General features: G+C 47.3%; 1 protein-coding gene across 5 annotated transcripts in view; it reads left to right on the top strand.

Annotated features, from left to right (window-relative positions):
* The window catches only part of LOC138246140 (myosin-16-like), an 838653-nt gene that overhangs the window by 531662 nt on the left and 288648 nt on the right, over positions 1-18343 (top strand). The window lies entirely within an intron of this gene.

The raw sequence follows: 18343 nt of genomic DNA, 5'->3' as shown, positions 1-18343 counted from the left end.
GGCCCTCCCATGGGTGATGAGGAAAGCGTCACCAATTGACACTCTCACTGGGCGCTTCAGTTTAAGCCCTGAAGTGCCCAGGGTGAGTGTCAATCAGTGACACTTCGTCACAGGGTGGGGTGGGTTGGGGTCAGCAGTCTCACTGACCCCATCCCACTCTGTGACGAGGCTGGGACTGCTGCCTTCCCTAAGGTCAGCCAGTGAGGGAAGGCAGCAGTCCCAACCCTCCTGGGACCTGGAGGCCGAAGGTAAGTGTGTGTGTGTGTGTATGTGTGTGATGTTTCAAATTGAATGTTTGGTGCGTATGTGCATGTTTGAATGGTATGAATGTTGTTAATGGATGTGCGTGCATGCGTGTGTGAAAGAATGAGTGTGTGTGATGTTTTAAAATGAAAGTTTGGTGCGTGCGTGCATGTTTGAATGGTATGAGTGTTGTTAATGGATGTGCGTGTGTGTGTGTCTTTGTGTGAAAGAATGAGTGTGTGTGTGTGTGTGTGTGCCCCGCCCGCCCCTCTCCCTCCTAAAGCTGCCTGCTGCCACTGCTAATATCACCCAGAAGAATTCAAGCACATTGTTGGCGAGTTTCAATTTAATCGTAGTGAATTTCGACAGACAAATTGGTAGACAGTCACCATCTGTTATTTATATCTATGTCTCCAACAGTTGATTTTTAAAAATACCATCAAGCTAGTTTTATTGTAATCCACAGTTTAATTCACTCCACTGTGTGATTTGACTTGTTCTTTAAAACGATATCACCCTAGTGGGTAAATGAGTGATATCTACCAACAAAATTAATAGAGCTACTCTGTACATGGAAATATTTATGAAATGCATTTGTTTTTAAAATGAAGAATTTTAAAACAAATTACCACTAGCTGGACATGTCTACCTGTGAATTTCATCGCATTTGGCTGATAAACAATGATGTTAATAGTTGTCACTTATATATACTTCTTGGAGAAACACTTTCCATAGAACATTATAAATACAATATAATGATAAAAAGATAAAACAGTTAGAAATGGGGTCTCTGGTTGGTAGTCAGTTTCAACTCCCTCCAAGCAGGGACCCTCACTCTGGTCAGGGCAATGGAGAAACACACTTAATTAACCCATGCTTACTCCCTTGGTAGCTTGGCACAAGCAATCAGGCTTATCTCAGTAGCAATGCGTAAAGTATTTGTAATGACACACAAAGTAATACAGTGAAACCACTTCAAATTGGACACCACACCAGTTTAGTAAAATACGAAATATTTATTTAAATTAAACAAAAAAAATGACAAAAATCCAACATACGTAAGTCAAGATATGAATTTTCTAAAGAATAAGAGTCTTACTCCTTAGAAAATGTTGATTTTGCACAAAGTACCTGGTTTCAATCAAAAATAAAACCGCAAAGGTGAGCGTGCATCAGAAAAGTCAGCGATGCGTTGATTCCTTACTCACAAGTGAGGCCATGTGTCGTTTCTTCTCCGATTGGGTCGGCGATGCGTTGTTTTTCTCCCTCTCAAGACAGCGATGTTTGGATTTCCGGACGGGGCACCTCGGATCCACACTGGGTCGGGATGATTTTGACGCCCAGGGACAATGCGTGAGAAATCCGGTCGGTGATAGAAAAACGAGCTGCATGGGGTTTGCGTTGATGTTGCACATCGATCTCCCAGTCATGATGCGTCAATCTCCCAGCCGCGATGCAGGTGCAGCGCCAATTTCAGCTATGAAGCCAGCAGCGCGTCGTTTATCAGCTGCGTGGCAGATGGTGCATCGAAAATTTTCCCGCACTGCGTTCTGTGCATAGATTTCAGCTCTTGTTCTGCAAACTTCTCGTTTCAAGAACCCAAGGACTGGATAGGACACAACCTGGCAGGGCAGGAGTCTCAGCAGAGAGTCCAGGTCCTGGCAGAGGAAGTCGTTGATGGCCCTGAGACTTCAAAACAGGAGGCAAGCTCAGATCAAGCCGTTGGAGATTCTTCTCAAGCAGGACAATTAAGTCCAGTCTTTGTCCCCTTTCACAGACAGAAGCAGTAACTGCAGGATAGCCCAACAAAGCACAGTCGCAGAAGAGGACAGCACTTCTCCTCAGCTCTTCAGCTCTTCTCCTTGGCAGAGATTCTTCTTGCATCCAACAGTGATTTTGAAGAAATCTAAAGTATGGAATTTTGGGTCCACTACTTATACCCCTTTCTGCCTTTGAAGTAGGCAAACTTCAAAGGAAAGTCTCTGTTGTTCACAAGATCCTGCCCTGCCCTGCCCAGGCCAGGCCCCAGACACACACCACGGGGTTGGAGACTGCATTGTGAGGGGGCAGGCACAGCCTATTCAGGTGTAGGTGACCACTCCTCCCTCCACTCTAGCACAGATGGCTCATCAGTGAATGCAGGCTACACCCCAGCTCCCTTTGTGTCACTATCTAGAGGAGATTCACAAACAGCCCAACTGTCAGTCTGACCCAGACAGTGAATCCACAAACAGGCAGGGTCACGGGATGGTTTAAGCAAGAAAATGCCCACTTTCTAAAAGTGCAAAAAGAACAGATGATGGACGGAATGCTGAACAATGCAAACATTCACCCCCAGGCACAAGGATCTGGGTGTAATCCATAGCTTTTTGCTCACCACGCCACCCCAGTTTGGACCCAGCCATGTGCAAATCAGTCTTGACCCTGTTTCCCATGGGAACAGTCCAGCCCGAACTGCAAAGCCAGGTCCTCCCTGGACCGGAAACAAGCACCCTAGGACCGGTTCAGGGTATCACCCTTCATCAGCTAGGCTAGCTTGAATCCAGTGGCACAGTGAGCACGAGACCCACATCTGGGTATACCTTTCCCACTTGGGGCGACAAATGCAAAAAGAACAGATGAAGGACGGGATGCTGAACAATGCAAATGTTCACCCCTAGTCACAAAGACTAGGGGTCCATTGTTTAATCCATTGTTTAATCCATTGTTTTTTTGCTCACCACGCCACCAGTCTGGACCCAGCCATATGCAAATCAGTCTTGACCCTGTTCTAAAAGTGGCATTTTCAAACTAACAATCTAAAAACCAACTTCATTAAAAGATGTATTTTTAAATTGTGAGTTCAGAGACACCCCACTCCTGATTTCTATCTGCTCCCAAAGGGAATCTGACTTTAAAGTTATTTAAAGACAGCCCCCAAGTTAACCTATGAGAGAGATAGGCCTTGCAACAGTGAAAACTAAAGTTAGCAGTATTTCACAGTTAGGACATCTAAAACACATCAGTACATGTCCCACCTTTAAAATACATTGCACCCTGCCCATGGGGCTACCTATGGCCTACCTTAGGGGTGCCTTACATGTATGAAAACGGAAGGTTCACGCCTGGAAAGTGGGTACACTTGTCAAGTCCAATTGGCAGGGTAAAACTGCACACACAGACACTGCAGTGGCAGGTCTGAACCATGTTTATAGGGCTACTTATGTGGGTGGCACAACCAGTGCTGCAGGCCCACTAGTAGCATTTGATTTACAGGGCCTGGGCCCCTCAAGTGCACTTTATTAGGGACTTACTAGTAAATCATATATGCCAATCATGGAAAGCAAATTAAACATACATTTTACACAGAAGCACTTGCACTTTAGCACTGGTCAGCAGTGGCAAAGTGCCCAGAGTACCAAAAACAGCAAAACAAAGTCGAGCACACAGTTGAAATAGGGGAAGCAGAGGCAGAAAAAGACAGGGGGGACCACGCCAAGGATATCAGGTCTAACAAACACATATTTCATTATTTATTATTTAAATTTTATAAGTGTACAGATCAAATGATGAAATGACTTCTTTAGGGGCGAGGATTTGATAGGCAATGAACTTGATGTGTGCCATCAATGAGTACCAATCAAAAGCTAACATAATTTAAAACATCATTATCCCCATTGAAAAAATACATTCAATGCACAAAGAACCAGTGGGACTGGAGACCATTAAAAGTGGTGAGGCATAATTCTTGGCTTGAATTCCAGTGAACGCGATTGGTTAACTTACTTGGAGGGTTTAGGGGATTGATTACACTTGCTGCAGTCAGTCTTGATCTCTCACTCTCACTCTGACTTAGTCATTTACTCTTGTTTGCACTCGCAGTTACTTTTACTTACTCAACTCAGTTTTATTGACACATACAGTATCACCTATTCTCACTTTGACCCACTCAATCCCATTCATTCTAAATTAATATCACACTGACTAACTCACTCTCACTTGTTTCACTCAGTTTCCTTAGTCACACTGAGACTCACTCAGGTTCACTCTGTCTCAATCAGACTCATTCCCGCTCAGTCTCACTCATGCTTACGTTAGTTCCCTGATTCTCATCATAACTCACTCATCCTCTCTGATTCACTCAGTCCTACTCATTCTGATTCAGTCTCATTGATACTTACCCATACTCAGTCAGTGTCACTCCTTCACACTCAGTCCAACTAATTCTCACTCATTCTGACTCACTCAGTTTCATTGTGACACAGCCCTACCCATTCTCAGTCAGCCTCAGTCATTTGCACTCAATTTCACTCAGTCTCACTGATTCACTCAGTTATACTCATTCTGATTCACTCATACTCAGTCTCACTTAGTCATACTCATTCTATCTCAAACTCACTCATTCACAATCATTCTTCCTCAGTTAGACTCAATCAGTCTCCCTCACTCTCAAACTGACTCACTCTGTCTCTCTTATTCTCTGACTCACTAAGACTCACACAGACTTGACTCACTCAGTCTCACACAGAGTAACATTCAGGTATACTCCCTGTCATTCACCCTCACTCATTCACTCTCACTTTGACTCACTCTGCTCATCATTCATTGTCCTCATTTTGACTCATGCCTTTAGTGACTCTCTCACGTTTGCTCAAAGCCACACAGACATTCTCACATTTACACACACACACTCTGACTACACACACTCATGCACATACATGCACAGTATTTAAAATAATTTTTCACTTACCTTGCTGTATGTGCAGTTCCCGTTTGGACTCCTGCTGCTTCTTTCAGCTTCAGTCACTTGAAACTGAAACCTCAAACCTGCGCAGTCGCATATTTGAGTTTTCAGTCTCTGCTCATTCACTCCACCCTTTCACAAAAGGGTTGGGTGACTGGCTAGCTGTATCTGTGATGCTTTGCAACGTCACAAATTGTGATACACCAAGGCATGCGAGGGGTCTTGGGCTGGGGGTTTCATCAGCCCTGGATACATCTGCGCCAGCCATCCGACATTCTCTCTAGCACAACTGTCTAGGGCTTCTACCAGACGGAATTTTCTTGAGCAGAGTAACAGGACGGTCAGAGTTCTAAGACCTCTTCTGTATATATTTGTACACTTTTTTACCAAAAACAGGAGTAACAGTATGCTGGAAAGCCACACCAGGCACAGTTTGCCTTGCATACTATTTTACCTTTCATGTGTGTTTTTTGTCTGCCTATGCATAGAGAACAATGCTGAACAGCAGCAAGGCCAACCAAATATGCAAAATAACTTTGGCCTGTATTTATACTTTTATAGCGCCGCATGTGCGTAATTTTTTGACGCAAAAGTGTCGCAAACAAAATACAATTGTATTTTGTAAGTTTGCGCCGCTTTTGCATCACAATTGTATTTTGTAAGTTTGCCCCGTTTTTGCGTCACAAAGCGGCACAAATGCGGCGCTAAAAAAGTATAAATACGGCCCTTTGTTTCCTTTTTTTGTCACTGCATGGTGAAACATATTTGCTCTTTACCTACACTTCTACTAAGTGTGTGGCTGATCTGTTCCCATGGACGTCTGTTCATCAAAATGCCAAGGGCAGTGGAAAGTGACATCAAACATCATTTGATCTTAACGTCATTACAGGTGTTGATCCAGCTCCTTTTGAACCATTTTTTAATTATACTAATAGTGAATAATAAGATATTTTCAGTATTAAATAATACAGTAGAAAATGGACAGAAATCGACAGAAAACGAAGGTAGAGCACAAGGCCACAAGGACAAACTGATTTTGTTTCCTCTGAGGCCAGGGGTCGCAAGACCAGTGCAATAGGCAGCATAGGAGTCGCAACTGCTACTCTTTACGGCCTCTGAATGGTCCATGTCTGTTCTGTTGCCATTCTGACTTGGACTGAGCTCTGCAGCATGGGGATGGGGCTATTTCTGCTACTCCCATGCTGCAGTATCGGGCCAGACTGGGGCCAGACACAGCATATGCCTGCAGCCCTGTTGCTCTGCTAGCAAGTCATGGCGTCCCGCGCTCCGAATCATCTCTTCCAGAATGCGGACACTATAGCTCCAGGCCCGAAGATTCTGGGAAGATTCTGGAAAGCTTATAGTTGCCCAGAGCTGTATTCCCCTATGGGGACTCTAATCCATGCAGCTCATAATGGAGCCCTACCAATTGGATGGTAATGGTGAAACCACACCTCTAAGGCAGGCCTGTAATCTTTCAAACAACGTAAAAACAGTCCAGGAGAGCAAGCATTCAGGCTGTACCCTGCTACTCTTGCACAGCCTTAAATGCATGTTGGTAGAGCCCTCAGTGAAGAAAGAAAATCTGAAAACAGAAGAAGTATTTGGACAATGGCCCGTTAAAGGATTCAGTGAAGATGCAAGTGTCTTGGATGCCCGATGCTCTTGGTGTATTCCCCTTGCCAGCATTCACTTTTTTTTTTTAACATATTTTATTGAACTTTGTCAACAACAGTAAAGGCACATTCGGAGCTCCAACTGTGGCATATCATTTCATTATTACAGGTGTATTTATCTCAACAGTTACATTGTCTCATAGCTACAATACAGGGGTACTCTCATTACATTAAAAAAAAAAACATGCCCTTCAGTGTAAGCCATATTCGCATAAGCACCATGTTAATGCACCCCATCCCCTTCTCTTCATTTCGCCCCACAGTACATGTGCTCCCATTTCGTGTGCAAACCCTCAGCCCCTCTTCCCCCCTTGTGCGCCATGCCACCTCAATCTGTCAGTATGTACCCTTTGTCTGGTGCTGTGTCAGGTATCTCTGAGTGAACTCTGTCCTCTCTCCCCTGAACTCCCTCTCACCGTGTATGTGTAGGATGCCGGGAAGTACCTGCCAGGTACATGAGGTATCAGTCGCCTTGGGGACCTCAAGAGGATAGTGTGCCATGCCGAGGTGTTTCATCTAAATTCTCCTAGACGCACACCAGGATACTCCAAGCCTGGGCCATCTCTATCAGACCCTGGCCTTGGCTGCTTCTCAGTAGCTCACCATCTCCTCCGCCCATCTCAGTACCTCCTGCCTCCAGGCCGCACTCTGGGGACCTCGCATCACTTTCCAATTCCTTGTTATCTCTCTCTTCGCCAAGTGCTTAGTCCTGGAACTGGTTGGTCACTTTATGCCGAGCTGTGTGGGAATAACCACTGAGCAAGCAATGTCTCGGATCATGGGGGACTTCCCGTTCGATGACCTCTGTTTATGTGTTAACCACAGAGTCCCAGAATTCCCTCAAAGCTGGACAAATCCAAAGCATGTGAAAGAACTCTGCCACCTCCTCACCGCAGTGTGAACATCTGGCCTCCATCAGGCCGAAATGCCTCCAAAGCCCTATTTGCCAATGCTTAGTGATCACCTCAGTGATTGTTCTGTGGGGGAGAAAGTGTCCTTGGGGTAAATTGTATTGAACTCTAAATTCTTCAAAGGGTAGAAGGGCATCAGCTTTGAACAAGGTTCCCATGGAAATTACTCCCACCTCTATCCAGCTAGAGAGACTTCTCCAATCTCCTGCATGAGGTAGTACTGATAAAAATTGCATTGAGATCTCAGGGGCATATGGTATTGCACAACTCAGCCTGCAGAGATATTGCATCCAGCAGCTGCACAGTACCTTTAACCCAGTGGTGTTGGAAGTAGAGGTAGGGCCGAGGTGGAGCACAATCTTGGCGAAGGACTGGCAGTCTGGATTAAAGGGTGTGACTCCTCTGTCTGGCAATGTGCGGTTGGGTATCCATTGAGTCAGCCATTGCAACTGCCCACAGTTAATATGCCTCGAAGTTGGTGACGGTCAGTCCCCCGTCAGCTTCAGGCCTCTGAAGCTCTGCAAGTGCCAGGTTTCATCTGCCAGATCCCCATAGGAAGCCAGCATTCAACGAGTTCAGCTCCTTCAAGAAAGCATTCGGAATCCATATTGGGAGAGTGACAAAAAAATTAAGTCATCAGGGTAGAGTGATCATTTTTAATAGGGCAGCACGTCCTGCTACCAAGAGGGGTAACGATTCCCAGAAGGTCATGTTGCTGGGGAACTCTTGCATTGCTCCCCCCATATTCACCTCATAAGGTCCACTTGATCATGATACACCTGCACTGCCAGGTAAACCAGGCAGTGTGGCTCCCACTGTAGGCCACTAAGGTCTGGAGGGGCCGCCCAGTCAGCTGTCATAGGGAAGAGACTGGACTTTCCCCAGTTAACTCTGAGCTCTGATATTTAACCAAAATGGTCCATTAGGCACCTTGCTCCTCAAAGGGCATCCTCTGCATCCCTCATAAATAGCAGGAGATCATCTGCATATAGAGCCATATAATGGTTACACCCCCGCCCTCAAGCCTTTATAGGCATTTCCCGCTGGAGCCAGACACACGAGCGGCTCGATGGCGAGGGCAAAGGGAAGGGGAAAGCGCAGACAACCCTGCCTGGTTCCCATCTCCACCCTATAATCTTCTGAAATGATTCTGCCCGTGCGGACTCATGCTTACGGCATGGCATATATTAATTGGGTTCAGGCTATGAAGTACTCGCCAAGGCTAAATTTGAGTAACCTTTCATATAGGTACGGCCATTCTAAGCTAGGAAAAGCTTTCTCAAAATCTACAGTGAAAACCACGGCACTATTCTTATCGTAAGTATCATCATCGAGTAGTGAAAATAGCCGATGTATGTTAAAGGCTGTATGTCGTCCGGGAATTAACCCCACCTGATTGCGATGGATCAGGTGAGGCATATGACGTAGTAGGCGTGTGGCTAGTATTTTGTAATCCATCCACAGCATTGACAAAGGTCAATAGGAGGCTATTTTGGTGGCTGGTTTTCTCAGTTTCACGAAAGGAATGATAAGGGACTCCCGAGCCTACGAGGGGAGAGTCCCAAATTTCTCGGCCTCCTCGTACACATGTTGACACTTCTTGGTCCTAATGTTGCCATATATGTTGAGTAAAATTCAACCAAAAGACCATCCAGTCCCGATGTCTTATTTCGTACTATTCTTGTGATGGCCGATTGCACCTCTTAAAGCATGATTGCTTGTCCCAAGGGCTCCGATTCTTGATTCAATAGTGATGAGAGGGTGAGATATTATAAGAAATCTTGATGTCTGTCATAGACGACCAAACTTTGCTTGTGTATAGGTCTGCATAATAGCTGCAACATTGTTTTATTAATTGCCTAAGGGTGTACGCAATTCGACTATGACTGACCTTCTTTTCACTAGGTTTGCCAATCACTCCAAGAGGGAGCTTGCTCGATCGCCCCCCACTTGTGTAACACTACATATGCTTTGTGATCATAGCAGCACATCCTTTTAACCTCTACTGCCACTTTCTCTCTGGCCTCTATGACTAATGTCTGGAGATCAGGGTCATCTGGGCACCACTGCTCTAGTGTTTGCAACTCTTGCTCTGCTTTCTCTATGTCATGGAGTAACATGTGGTGGACTCCCTTGGCTGTCGAAATGCATTGTCCTCTAATCACTGCCTTAAAGGCATCACACTCTAAAAGTCTTGAGTCCGTGGATCCCTCATTTACCTCCAAATAAGCTGTTATGTCAGTGCTAATGGTGTCCTTGAAAACCTGATCTTCCAGGAGATCCGGCTTGAGTCGCCATGTGGGCACCAGGGGTTGGAAGTCCTAATAGTAAGGGATTAAGGTCCGAGATTGTTCTGGTCAGCTATTCAGTCAAATGTGTCATTTCATGAATATCTGGGGAGCACAGGAATGTGTCCAGTCGTACATGTAAGTCATGTAATGGAGAAAAAAAAGAGTAATCTCTGCCCCCTGTGTGGTGAGTTCACCAAGAATCGACTAGCCCCATTCCTGTTGCCAGGTTCGGAATGCTCCAGCAGTTCACATAATTGGGGAGTCCTGCAGTGGGGGATGCAATCTATCTATAGTTGTATCAGAGATACAGTTAAAGTCTTTACCCAGCAGGACAGATCCCATTAAGTGTTGGGCCAGGGGCTCTGAAAGGGACATTAGAAACCCTGATTGATCAATGGTATCGCCATATATACTCCCCATCACTATCTCCCAACGATCTAGTCTTCCAATGATTATGACGTACCGCCCCAAGGGATCTGTGATGGGAGTGACATGCTGATAAGGTACCCCTGGTTTGATCTATATAAGGACCCCTGTGCGTAAGCTGAGTAGGTAGTGCAGTAGACCTGACCTCTCCATCTGCAGTGAAGGGCACGCCACACTTTGGCATCCAGGTGTGTCTCCTGCAGCAGGGCTATATGGAGCCCTCTTCTAGTGGGATATAGGAATACTTTATGGCGCTTGCTCATTGAATGCATCCCTGTGATATTCCATGTTAGTACCTTAAAAGCAGGTTAGTGAGCCATCTGGAGTGTATTGTGTGATGTGCAGGCAGTTACAGGGGTTCTGATACCATCTCCAGGGGCACCCTCATCACAGCAAGTCAAATATGTAGCAGGCATAAGGGGCATAAAGCAGTCCCCTCTTTAACTAAAATAAACTCTTCCCAACTCCCAATCCCCAGGACAAGTGGCGTGACCCATTCGCCCAAACTATGAAACAAGCAATAATCAACCATTTTCATGCCTTCTAACGCTCAGGCTAAGGTTTCCATGGGGTGATCATTCAGGGAGTTCGCACCACTTGTCTCCGGGCATCTCAGGCACCCACCTGACCCCAATAACACTTATCATAGAAAAAACATTAGTAATCTATCCATTGGGGATACCTATTGCATTACCGACAACAGGCAATGTGGGAATAGAGTTTTCCGTCAACTCCAGCGTTTCTGGGTAAGTGCCTGCTGTGGCACAGGAATAGTCTACTAGATGAGTTCATCTGCAGTTCCCAGTGTGACCACCGGGAGACTCACACTGGAGGGTATTGAGGCAAGGGACTCACTGTGAGGCTCAGATCTCTTTTCGCTCGCTCCCTGAGTTGGGGACAAAGGGCCTGGCAACAACCCCCCCAGTAATGATACCGCAGCTACCACCTTCCAATGCTTTCTCTACACTTCCTCTTCAGTGGGAGGTCCAGCCAGTGCAGCCGGTCTCCTTCGTCAAGAGTGGGGTCAGCATTTCCTCTTCTGTGTTCGGGGTAGGTCGATCGGGCCTGGGCAAGGCTGCCTCTCCATCCAGGACCATCCATCCTGGGGGGCAGAAAAAAACTGCACCCCTGTTGGTGTCACTACTCGGAGTCGTGCAAGAACAGCATGGAATACGCTATCCCCAGTTCCAGGAGTTTCCTCTTCACTATGGTGAATACAGCCATTTGGCGCTTCACTTCTCCCAAAAAGTCGGGAAATATTGAAACTTTATTGTTCTTCACTACAAGATTCCCTTGTATCGCGCCTGCTGTAGAATGTAATCTTGATCCTTAAAGTGAAGCAATCATGCCACCACCAGCCTCAGGGGAGCGCCCAGGGGAAAGGACTGAGCCGGTACCCTGTGGGCCCACTCTAAGGCAAAGAATGGGATATGCCCTTGGGAGCTACCTCACGCCTGGGCCAATCTGCCAAGTACCGCACTATTTCTGAGCTTTTGATTTTCTCGGGGAGCCCCACCACCCTGATATTATTGCAGTGTGCTATGTTCTCTGGTTCATCTGCTCTGCTCTCTAGTTAGGTGAGATTCCACCAAGTCCACCACTATTGCCACCGCAGAGGTTGTCTTGGATAGCTCTCTCTCAATTGCAGTGACCCTCTCTGCTAAGCAACAGTGGTCATCGTGCAAAAGACCCAAATCAATGCCAAGTGTGTCAATTTTGACCTCTAGGGCCTCTCTGGATGCCCCTATGGCCTGTAGTACGTCTTGAAGTGTGGGGGCGGAGGGTGCTGCCACCATCATTGTTGGCGGTGTTTGTTACGAGCAACTGCCAGAAGCCCCTGTGTGCTGGGAGCCCCCCAGGTCCCTGTCCCTTTTTTTAGAGACTTGCCCATTGCGATCCTGAGTCTCTTGCTGCCAAATCCCAGGCACTTTAGATTTTTCTAATCTGCAACTAGCCCAGCAGGCGGCCCCAAGTTTTACTGGGTTTCCTAGTGGTGGGTCATTTCTGCGATAGAGGAGGGTGGGCCAGGTCCCCTTCTAATATGTAGTGCTCAAAGGCAGCGATTTGCAATTTCATGTGTTCGGGTCCCATCAGTGCAGAACCTTTGTGCAGTCTACCAGGGGCCAGGCCCACCTCTTTAAGTGGTCATTGTTGGACCTGGCCCTTGTGGCAGGTTCATCCCCTGACCTTTTGCCTCCTTCCTGCTATTTTTTCTGACCTCTCGCTGTTTGTTCTAGGACTCTGAGCACTTTATCACTGCAGATCAGTGCTAAAGTGCAGGTGCTCTCCCTTCTAAAGTTGGTATGATTGGCTTATACCTATTTGGCATATTTAATTTACCTGTAAGTCCCTTGTGCAGTGATATCTCTATACTCAGGGCCTGTAAATAAAATTCTCCTAGTGGGCCTGCAGCGTTGCTTGCGCCACCCACTGAAGTAGCCTTTCAAACCTGTCTCAGGCCTGCTAGCACAGTTTTCTGCCACAGGGACCTGGCATCAAAATTTATTTGCCAGACCCAGAACTCCCCTTTTACTACATGTAAGTCACCCCTACGGTAGGACCCAGCTAGCCCCATGGGCAGGGTGCTATGTATGTAGAAGACAGGACATGAGAAAGGTAGCGTGGCCTGTCCTGATAGTGACAAACAGCCTATTTGGTTTCTCACTGCTGTGTGTGCTGCCTTCTCATAGGATTACATTGGAAATGCCCTGCCTTATGTCTAGGCGGTATTGTCTGATTTATGAGGGGTAGCGTAGGCATGTTTGGTATTACTGTAATGGTAGTGAGGAATGCTGCTTACTGGTGTAAGTGGGTGTTTTAATACTGTTAAAGAAATGCCACTTCTAGAAAGTGAGCATTTCTCTGTGCTTATGACTCTGGTGTTTTGCAGCTTGACTCCAATCCACGTCTGGGCAGAGTGATAGTGGGCTTTGTGCATACTTTTCAGACAGCCTGTACACAGGCAGAGTGGAGGTGTCACAGAGGTGCATCCGCATACTGAATAGTCTTCCTGGGCTGAGAGAAGGGAGAGGCACCTGCATTTGTAAAGGCTGTGCCCTGGCCTCACACAATATGGTTGTTTATCTCCAACTGATGTTTGGAGCCTGTGCTGGAGGAGAGAGGGGGCACTACCAGAACCAGTTGTAACTAGTTGGAACCTCCTATCCCCTTCTTTGCAAACACACTGTAAGACTGAGTATAAGTTCAGGGGAGATTTCCCCACAATTGGGAGACACTGGTGACACTTTGAACTGGACACAGAATGCTGGAGGAACTCACCAGGAACTGCCATGGACTGCTCCTGCTGTGTTGACCTGTGACCTGCTGGGTCACTAGGAGGAACTGCCAACTGTTTGCATCCATCTTGTGCTGGCCTGCTGCTGGGCCCTGCCATCATGTGCTCTCTTTTTGCCGTTGTCCCCCCGGGGCAGGGTGCCGTGGCCCCTGACCCCTGCAACGGTTGGCTTCAAGTGTTTTCTCCCTCGTTTAGTGCTTGGAACTGCACTTTCCCATCAAGGATCTAGCGCCTGGAGGAGCACTCATCTAACGATTTGCAGTGCACTCTGAAAGCGCAGTCTGGTGGACAAGGAACTGCCTCCCCAGCGCTCAAGAGCGCTATCTGTTGCCAAGAATCAGCGCAGCGACCCAGGCTGTCTGAGCATGCCCCTGTGCTCCTAAGCGCTGTGCCGATGTCCAGAATCACTGCCGCAGCCCAGGCGGGCTGCTTCCAGTAAGTGTGAGTGTTGTGCTTCTACCGTGCCCCTGGGGCAAAGCACGTCCGTAGGAGTGCCCTCGGGGCACAAGCAGGCCCCTGCTTTGGTGTCTGCCCACCGCTGCGGCCCGGGAGCCGGATCTACACTCGTGCACAGGTTGGGTGCAGGCGAGTGGACTGCCGACGGCTCCGGGCGGGAGAGGAGCCTCAACGGAGGCCCGTCTGAACACCCCAGGGCTGGATAGATGGAAGGATGGGGGAGGAAGGCAGGGATGAGACCCCCTCCCTCCCAGTCGCTGCCTAAGGAGCAGGAAGCTCCCGTCCTTCGGCCAGGGGGGCCCGGTTGTCACTGGGCCCCCTTGTAGTTTGCTGGCTTTGCCCCCCTCTTTTCTAGGGCCGGTTGAGGCCTTGGGGAAGGTCCCCAGAGAACACGGGCCCCAGATGGGGCCCAATTTTAATATCCTCGTGAAGGGCAAGCGATGTAGAAGCCTCATCGGAGGCTATCCCGTGCCACCGAGCCCCAGAGATCACGGGTCCCAGGAGGGGCCTGATATAAAAGTAGGAATGGGTGCGTGTCACCCCATCTCCCTCCAAAAATTACTGGAAGGCACCAGTTTTGAGCAATGGAGCGCTGGGGGCCCTGTTTGTCTTCTTCTTGGCACTAGGAGTACTTTTTCATCAGGACAAACAGGTACCTTTGAAAGGACACATGATTCATAATGTTCCTGTGGTGGACATTAATGATTTATATGTTTACATGTTTTAATGATGATGAGTTGCATATATGTGCTCATGTTCCTGTTATATGCATGACATGCTAATATGTGTTTTTTCACTTGCCATATGTTTTATAATGCTCTTGGTATAGGCATTTATGTTACTTTTATGACAAGTGTATTTCGTTTGTAATGTGATTCCTGACTACTGCTTATTTTGCAGAATATTAAGTAACCTGTGTGTTAGATGTGACTACTGCTGGTTCTGCAGAGTAACTATGGTAATGTTCTGACACTTGCAACATGGCAGGGTATTACTGATTGCGTTGTGTACAATACAGTATATTTTCATATAGCTTGGTGTTGTGTTTCCTTTGTGGTGGGGATAGTGCGTCACGTTTGTTGTGTGTGTTGTGCAAACGCTTTACACATTGCCTCTGGGATAGGCCTGACTGCTCATGCCAAGCAACCAAGGGGCAGAGCAGGGGATATCTTGGACGTGTAACTCCCTTGCTCTGACTAGAATGGGTGGGCTCTGCCTGGCTTAGGTGCATACCCTAGCCAACCAGAAACCCCATTTCTAATAGTCATGAAGTATGGGAGCAAGCTGTGAATTCAGGTTTTTGTGCCAAGTGGTAGGGATTCCCAAACACCTCCACTCCCACCTTTTGCCACTGCTAATCCAGTACTCTACTCAGGACATCCATAGAGGGGTAAATGGACTAAGCATATAAGACCCGCAGAGGGGCCCTGATGGCCACCTCACCACTGAACAGTCACTGTATATTAGGCCCCTTGCAGGCATAGACTGTCTCTTCCCCTCCTCACCTCTAATTCCTCCACGCCATCTTCATCTCCAAGGAACAGGGGGATCTGTTTGATGATATTACGATTATTGCAAGTCTCTCTGCAGACTGCCATTCTCCCTTTGCCGGGTCGCTTCCATCTCACTGTGCACCCACCAGCAGCAGGCCCAGTGCTAATCGCCCACAGGTCAAGGTGCTGCAAGGTCGCCGGTCCCTCCACTGAGACCGCGGACTGACTCCCCCGAAGCCAGGGGTCCGCCTCCCGTCAGTCTATGTGCCAGATCCTCATCCATTCTGGGCTCCCAGTGCTCAGTCCAAGTATCTGTGCAGGGGGAGCAGTTTCACCCTCCAGTGTGCAACCATCCTTCATGCAATGTCTATACTCTCATAGCTCCCAGGCACTGTGGTTCCCACCTAGCTTCTGGGCCAGCTGCCGAGGCCACGGCTCGATCTCTCCAGGTCCAGAAGCTGGGCGCCCCGCCTTCCCATCTTTCAGCCCCACAGCAGTCCAGGGCCCCCAGCGCTAATTCTGTCCAGCACAGGTATTCTAGGGAGCAGCCTCACCCTCCAAGGAGTGCTATCTCCCCAGTGCAACATGAGTTCTTCCATGGCTCTGGACCTCATTTAGGCACCGGCCGCCACTTTAGGTGATCATGCAGCCGCAGATCTCAGGGCACCCATGTGCTGATTTCTATGTCCGACAGCTCTGGGGTCACGGCCTGGGATTCCAGACAGGCGTGCTGCCTGTGCACTGCGATTCCTGGCTGATCGGGTCTCCACCTCACCTCTGGGGGGGGCGGCGAGGCCATGGCTCGATTACATCAGGATCAGGGGCAGGGCACCCTACAGTATCCGTGCGTGGCCCCACTTCAGTTCAGGGCCCCCAGTGCCAGTCCAGCCCTGTACAGGCACGCTGGGGAGCAACCACACTCTCCAGGGCTTGCGATCACCCTGTTGCAACGTTATTTCTCAAACGATGCCAGGACCTGCCTAGGCACCGGTCGCCATTTTAGGTTTTCATGCGTCCATTGCCTGGGTCTCACTTACACTGATCAGTGGCGTTCCCTAGCTGCCAGCTACCATCAAGGGGGTCCTGCTTACAGGCAGAGGGGTCTATGGGGTAGCCCCCTGCGACAGCATGGTCAGGATGGGGTTGGATGGGGCCGAGTGCACCGGAGCTCTGGAGCCCTCAGTCTCACTCCACTCTCTGCCTAGCCACGCCGCCTGTCGGCATTCACTTTGTGGATTTCCAGAAGCTCATGCAAGTCCAAAGCTCCCTGCCAGAGAGCTGCAGCTGGACATACTCTGACAAGGACTGATTATTGCCACTGGACATGGACAAACTAGAATTTCTCTTGAGTGGGACAAGGGATCAAAGGCAGAGACAAACCCCATGTACAAAGATGAGTTGGTCTCGCATGGAGGTGTAAAAGGTTATGCATGTTAAAATGACTAAGAACAAAAGTAATTGTTCAATGCAATATGTAAGGCAGTAAAACGTGTTTTTGTCATGTCACGTTTGCTGTACTGCAGGAATATACCCGAATTTGACATTTGTACTGTAGTAATAGATATGTGAATTCATGTTTATTGATACAATTTTTCTAAAGAGGATGTGCTATTGGGTCACATTTATTTTTGCTGCCATGACATAGATATATATGGGCAGTCACACATATGTATATTTCTTTGTCAGGTTATAAATAATCCCCACAGTGTAAGTAACACACAGATTTACTACCTTTGTTGAGAATAGTGGTTACATTTAATACCCCTTTGTTGTTTTTTGCTCTTGCATCCATCAACTTTACTAAAGAAGATGTGATCTCATGGCCATATGTTATCTCTTTGAGTCTCCTCCTCCAACCTATGTGTGTAGTAAGTGTAAGTGGGCACTAAGCCATACAATCTGCTTTCTAGTCGCAGAGCGAACGGGAATTGCCCTCCCTTTGGCTCATTATCCCGTCATATTTTCTTTCAGTCCTTAGTACATCCAATGTGCTTACTGCATTTCTATCCAATTACTTTGCCTTCGAACTCCTTTGTGCTAATGTGTAAGCTTCTTACAGCATGTAACCCTAATTCGACAAGTCTTTTTAACGTATTTCTTCTCATGATTCACCAATAACTCCTTCTAAAGAATCGACATTAAACTTTAGACTTACAAGCGATTCTTCTTTTGTAGACATTGTCAACATAAAATCAAAATCATCCAGTTACAGTGGAAGCAGCAGTTATGTAAAAACAGGATATCGTTTTATGCCTGTTGTTCATTAACATATTTTAAGGTAACGTGGCTTTGAAAGTGATTTTTAATTATATCCAAGAACAGCACTGCAAGCAGGATCTGTTGCCAGCCAAAAGAAATCTGCCAATAAGGTATCTTACTGGCATGTAAAACAACATTACTTCAAAAACTTGCTTTTCATTGTCAGCTATCTTTAATTTTTCTAATAAAACATTTGTTTTAAATTTCACCCTCCTCTCCCTGTAAGTAATGTGGCCAGAACTGTGGCTACTCACCCGCCGTTGTTACAGTTGCAAATCAAAACTTTAATATGAAATCAACATAGTTTCTCCTTTGGTCCTCTCGTTTATATTGCAAAAAGGACAGTGAAGTAGGGGGAAGTAGCAAAGGATCAGGGAAACTGCCTAGATGCTCATGACTGCCTCAGCTCTGAGGAAGTGGTACAAACGACAGAAAGGTGCTGTCAGACAGTTAAAGTTTCTTATTCTCATATTTCTGCAGATTTAAGGGTATTTCTTCGTTCTTGCGCTTTCACTAGTAATGGGCCATGTTAGGTTTCCAGAGAACAGACATCCCCACTCCAAGTGCTGC

This window comes from Pleurodeles waltl, chromosome 7 (assembly GCF_031143425.1).
Source record: "Pleurodeles waltl isolate 20211129_DDA chromosome 7, aPleWal1.hap1.20221129, whole genome shotgun sequence".
Classification (NCBI taxonomy): domain Eukaryota; kingdom Metazoa; phylum Chordata; class Amphibia; order Caudata; family Salamandridae; genus Pleurodeles; species Pleurodeles waltl.
This window is presented reverse-complemented; position numbering and strand designations above follow the sequence as displayed.